Source organism: Bos grunniens, chromosome 8 (assembly GCF_055505025.1).
Source record: "Bos grunniens cultivar Pamir isolate PY7600 chromosome 8, Bosgru_T2T1.0, whole genome shotgun sequence".
In the NCBI taxonomy this organism is placed as follows: Eukaryota; Metazoa; Chordata; class Mammalia; order Artiodactyla; family Bovidae; genus Bos; species Bos grunniens.
Genome location: NC_141172.1, coordinates 110,957,951 through 110,964,324, shown reverse-complemented (window position 1 = coordinate 110,964,324; position 6,374 = coordinate 110,957,951). Strand labels below are relative to the sequence as shown.

At 51.3% G+C, this 6,374-nt stretch overlaps 1 long non-coding RNA gene across 1 annotated transcript; it reads right to left on the bottom strand.

Moving 5' to 3' along the window:
- Positions 1–239: 239 nt before the first annotated feature.
- Positions 240–4,441, bottom strand: LOC147367924 (uncharacterized). The gene is made up of 2 exons (XR_015169350.1): positions 4,285–4,441; positions 240–3,564 (listed from the first exon to the last, which is right to left on the bottom strand). It is a non-coding gene; the product is annotated as an uncharacterized LOC147367924 (long non-coding RNA).
- Positions 4,442–6,374: the final 1,933 nt, after the last annotated feature.

Genomic DNA, 6,374 nt, shown 5'->3' with positions numbered 1-6,374 from the left:
TTGAAGAGACGAGAACTTAAACGCCACCTGCTGTGGTCACCATCTTGGCCTCAGACGTGAGGTAGGGGCTGTGAGAGCCCCCATCTGACCCCCAAGAGCCGTGGAGCCACTCGATCCAACAGCTACAGCCCGTATGTCACTGTGGGTCAGGGTGAACAGAGCTCACAGGTGAGCAGGAAGACGTGACCGCCCTTGTCAGCACCGCCCCAACCCCAACAAACTTCACCACGGAGGCAACGTTTATGCCCTGAATGTTTACATGTTGACCGGACGAGCCGCCGAGGCCAGCAACTCCCTTGTGTTCTTCACGCAAGGACTCAAAATATTGGCCGACTTTGCGTCTAACACCAGGAGGTGCTCCATTTCCTGCATGAGAACAGGGAAAGAAAACCAGCTGATGTCAGTTCCTCTTTTTGTTTAAAAAGATCTACCCACCCCCACCTTTGCAATGTGCCCTAACCACAGATTCTAGAAACTCCCCTTTGTCCTCCTGTCCTGGCAACCCAGGGACGTGGGACATCTTTGTGAGAAGGCGTCTGTAAGAGAAGCGAAAGGGAAAGCACCCCAAACAGAACTTTCAGGAAAACTTATGCTGATTTCATAGTTTAGGCCGGTCATGATAGAAATCAGTTCTGCAAGTCAGAATTCAGACAGAGTAAAAGTCATGACAGTCCGTTCACAGCATAAACAGCTGGAAGATGCCGGAGACGCCGTCCGGAGCTGTGTGTCCTGTGATGCAGACGACGTGCTCCAACTCGGGCACCTGAGACGCGTCAGTGCCGAGCCTGGAGGCAGATAGCGTTGGAATCCAGTGTGGAAGCTGTAAACATACCTGCTTTCGCTTTATTTCAGTAACCCACTCTATTACTGACAGACAGCTGGGTGACGGCGTTGGAATCCAGTGTGGAAGCTGTAAACATACCTGCCTTTCGTTTTATTTCAGTAACCCACTCTATTATTGACAGACAGCTGGGTCATGTGGGGTTTTTTCATTGCATAGAATCTAAGAAGAAATGAAAGCTTGCCATGCAAACTTCGCTCATCAAATGGACCCCATGGGAAAGAAAAAGCCAGATGTCACCATCCCGGGGTCTGTGGTTTGGAAGGAGTAGAGGAGCGAGGAATTGAAGCTCATCACAGCAAACTTGCCCCTCCCCCCGAGCCTGCCCTTGGCCCTGCGTTGGCTAGTGGCACGTCGGTCACTCGCCCAGCACCGCCGGCCACCCCCGCGACAACCCTGGGAACCAGGGTTACAGACAAGCCAGGGTTCAAAGCCAGTCTCAGGCACTCGCTCAGGGACCCCCCTGACCCCGGCTTCAGCTTAGTGTCCTGACCCCCTCCCAGGGTCTCCTGTTTGAACATCTGTCAACATCTGTCTCCAAGGGTCTGGTCTTCACTCACAAACCATCTGACCAGGAGACATTTTAAAGAGCGAAAAAATAAATGCAATCCAAAAGAGAGAACTCAGTTTTAAAATTGGGAGTATGCGGCCTGCCTGCAGCCAAACCACCAGCTTCTGTCGAGTCTCCTCCCGAAGCCAAAGCTGGGGTTTATGACCCTGCAGAGAGCCCAGGGCAGAGCTCAGAAAGGACAGCATTCAACAGACAAAGGAGGGGGAAGTGGGCCTGCGGGGTGAGACCGGGGATGGGGAGGCCTGGGGCTGAGCAGTGGGACCTAGGGGGTGAGCCTGGGGGTGAGGGGTGAGGCCTGGGGGGCAGTGCGCTGTGCAGGAGGCCTGGTGGGGGGGTGGCCTGTGGGGAGAGGTCCCTCTGCTGCTGATTGCCTGCAGTGCTAGATGCACAGGCTGACAGAAAATGCTTATCAAAGAGAATCTCCCCAAGTTGATCATAATTGATGCGATGTTCTGTGTCAAATCACTTCCTGTTTCCTGATTGTGGATAAGAAAAATGTGATTTAATCAGAGCATTTGCCACAGTTCAGAGCCCCCGCAGACGAAGCCAGGTGCAGCCTGCCCTTCGCAGAAACACCAGGGTGATCCAGGAGGCAAGGCATCTGCTCACAACCACAGCCACAAACCAGCCACAGGCACAGCCACAAACACAGCCACAGCCACACCCACACCCACAGCCACACCCACACCCACAGCCACAAACAGCCACAGGAGGAAAAACTGCAGACGCCCCAGGAAGAAATGGAGGGCGACTCCACAACAGACCCCCGCCTTGCCAGAGTTAGCTTGTGAGGCCGTCAGCTCCTGGAAGAGGCTGGGTGGAGGGGACACAGGTGGAACCACGGCTCTACCCGGTGCCTCTACGCTGCCCAGGACGGCCCTGCTTGCTCGGGAACGTCAGCTGCAACCCACACTCGTTCAGGCAGAACTGCTGTCTCATCCCCATTTCACATCTGAACAAATCCAGAATCAGAAAGAAGGGACCTGCGCAGTTGCGTGGCCCGCAGGCTCAGGGTCTGGCCTCCCCAGTGATGCCTTCAAGCCCTCCCGCTCTGGGGGAGGGGAACAGAAGGAGCGGCCCTCCACCCGACAAGCCCTTCCTGAACCTCAGGGAGCTCTGCGCCGCCTGAAACGGGCCCCAACCCTGCATGTGTCCCAGGCACACTTACAAGCACTAAAGATACAGAAGCATCAGAAGATGAGCAAGGTCTCCGCTCTTGAGTAACTCAGAATATTCTAAGAGTAGAAGCAGCAGATACAACAATAATAGCTAAGGCACATGGTGGGCGAAGAGACAGCGGTGACATGGGCGTGTCACAGAGTTCTGGGGGGACCACTCTCAGGACACGGGGCCTAGTGAAGGCTCCCCCACAACATGGGACCCACGAAGATGCCTAGAGGGGCCACTGGAACAAGAGATGAGTCTGCACAGCCCCTGAGCTGTGAACACGCCCGGCGAGGGCCAGGGTTGGGCTGTGCAAGGGAGGGCTCCATGGTGGGGGGGGTCCCACTTTGAGCGCAGGGGACCATGGGAGAGCAGCAGGCTTCTCCCTAAGTGGAGTGGGAGCCATGGAAAGGGGTTGAGTGGAGGTCCCCGCTCCTGGCTGAGCTCACAGCAGGCCTGTCTGGGCACTACAGGTTCAAGGGCAGCAGGGGGTCTCTAAGGAGGCAGTGGCATTAAACCAGGGGAGAGCTGCCAAGAGCCAGAACAGGGGGAGAAGGGCGCTCCGGACAAGTGTGAGGGCAGAGCCTGCAGGATTTGCTGATGGACCAGGTGGGGAGTGAGGGGACAGCCAAGGGTCACCCCAGGGTTCGACCTCCGCCACAGGAAGCGTGGAGTGACTGGGAAGACAAGGGAGCGCTGAGCAGACTGCCTCCTCTGCAGACGATCGTAGCTTCATCGCCCCGACGCCCCCTCTGTGCACGTCCAGAGGACTCACCCCAGACTCATCACCATTATGCACGAAAACCTTCCAAAGGTCCGCATTCCCATCCGACAGAAACGATGAAGAAATGCCTTTTGGCTGAAAAATGACCCTTAGTGTACGTGGTGAACACATTCCGATGGAGACTGCCATGGAACACCAGGAAGACGAACCCTGCACGCGGGAGACTCCGTGTTTGTCAATCACGCTCTCTTTTCTCAGTAGAATCTAGAAATGCAAATTATTCGTTTCTACCAAGGGTCAGGCATTCTACCCGCTTCTGTGTACACGCGAGAAGGGCTGGAAGCCAGCAGTGTGGGTACGGACGCCCAGGTCCCTAAAGGCACACCTCAGCCTCTCGGCAGACAGAAGAGCCAGCCCCGCCTTGCTCGTCGCTGCTGCCTTTCTCTCCTCTCGGAATCCCAGCCCCACCAGCTAGTTCTCGCCGGGACACAGCGTCGCCTTGACGTCTGCGGACCCCAGCCTCTCGCTCTCCACTTTCGCCCTGCCCGACGCGGCACCACGTGCGTCTTTGGAAAATGCGAGCGTGGCAGTCCTCTTCATCTCTCACTTTCTTCAGCCTCTTCCTGTGACCTACGAGCCAGAGCCCCGACTCCTGGAGTGCGTGTCCCACCCTCCCTGGCTGCAGCTCTCTCCCCGCCGGCTTGACCTCCCGTCCCCCTGCCAACCCTACGCTGAGCCTCCGGAGACCGTTCTCTTTCCTGAACACAACGCGGTGGCCTGTGCTCCCCCCACACTCTCCGATGCCCGCAGCGCCATCCACTGTACTGCCAACCCCTCCCCATCCTTGCAGACCCACCTGCAGATCAGTCCTGAGAGGCCTGCCAAGATCCACCCCCCACCGCGAGGCTGGGCACCCCTTGCAGATATACCTCCGTCAAAACCTGAGCGTTACGCCCACCCCCTGTGTCTTCGGCCCTGACTCACCTGGAAGCCCCACTTCCGAGGCTGCAGCCTGATGCACCTGCTGCCTTTACAGAGAGTGAGCCTCCTGCCCGGAAGCACACGACGCTCGACTGTCTCCAAACTGCGGTCTCAGAGCTCAAGCTCTCTGGTTTGGTCCCCTCGGACCTGGACACATGATCTGGAATCAGGAAGGAATGTGTGAATGTACAGAACAAGCATCTTGAACTAAAGACTGAAATGTAGGCAAAGGCGGCGACAGAAACCTTCAGAAAACCAAGCCAGTGAACTAGAACCGCAAGGAGGATAAGATGAGCAGATGTGAACTGTGAGACAGAACCTAAGAGCAGACGAGCCCCAGAGCCCCAGTCTAGAATTCTGAGTAAGCAGGAAGCATCAGGGCAAGGCTGAAGACATCCCAGGTGAACCGAGAGACTCAAATATTAACCTCAGGAAGGGTCACTGAATATCATGGAAGAATTATTAAACATCTTAGTGAAACATCGATCTCATATAAACAGTCTTAAAGATATCAGCAATGTCATTAGCAATGACCATGTTAGCAATGAGGTCACAGATTCCCTATAAATGAAAATAATCAGGTCCCTATTAAACACGATACGTGAGAATAATTTTAAAACTTTCAAAGATTATTACTTACAAAAGGTTATATTCAAATTCAAGGCTAACAAAAAGACCTGGCCCGAAAAGCAAATTAATTATAGGAGTTATGAAAGAAACTTTTGAGAACAATCAAATCAGAGTAGAATTTAAAACTACAAGAATGGTTGAACAGAGTATTTAAAAAGAGAGTAAACGATGTGATAAGTAAAGCATAAGATTGGACCAATTCTCAAAAAGAACTAGAAACAATATGGACAGAAATTAACGATGTGTTACCCAACAGCACTGTCCATAGTCAGGGTCTGGAATGACAGCGTCAGTGACTGAAGGATTAATCAGAACGAAAACGCTGAGTGTCTGTTCTTAGGAATGGGAGGAGGGCTTGGAGGAGAATGGATACACGTGTATGCGGGTCCCTTCCCTGCTCACCTGAAACTGTCACAACATTGTTAATCTGCTATACCCCAGTACAAAATGTTGTTGCTGTAAAAAATAAAAATTAAAAAAAAGACATTCGTGATGTTGATGTGCTCTGAAAAAACATGTTATCTCTCCAGGATGAAAGTGCATTGCGTATATCTAATTGCAAAAATAAAACTCTAAAACAATCATTAAAACATTAAAAAAAAAAACAGAAATCACAAGTATGACGAAGACATTTAGAATTAAAAAGCAACCACACACAACTGCAATGCCGAAGAGATCCACCTAAGCCAAAATGACAGGGCAAGGTTCAAAATCGAGAAACCAACAAAAAGACATCAAGTAAATATAAACAATGCAGGGAAATAAGACTAGGAGTAGTAAGCAATAAAGGATATGAGAAAACTGCATTAAAAGGAACACAGAAGATCATAACGATTTCATCATACATGAAACGCACAGTGAAGAACTGTGATACGGGCTGTGATCTCTACCTCCGTGCGACAAAACTGAAAGAAGTTTTTTAATTTAAAAAAGGTGAATTTGGAAAAAATTCGAAATAATTTTTAAGTTAAATAAATAAAGTGAAACTATTACTACAAACAACTTAGTAATTAGTGGTGATAAAACTACAATAGAAACAGTGAGATTTTTTTGGGGGGGTGGTCTTCAAAATCACTGCAGATGGTGACTGCAGCCATGAAATTAAAAGACGCTTACTCCTTGGAAGGAAACTTATGACCAACCTAGACAGCATATTAAAAGGCAGAGACATTACTTTGCCAATGAAGGTCCGTCTAGTCAAGGCTATGGTTTTCCCGTGGTCATGTATGGATGTGAGAGTTGGACTGTGAAGAAGGCTGAGCACCAAAGAATTGATGCTTTTGAACTGTGGTGTTGGAGAAGACTCTTGAGAGTCCCTTGGACTGCAAGGAGATCCAACCAGTCCATCCTAAAGGAAATGAGTCCTAAATATTCATTGGAAGGACTGATGCTGAACCTGAAATTCCAATACTTGGGCACCTGACATGAAGAACTGACTCATTTGAAAAGACCCTGATGCTGGG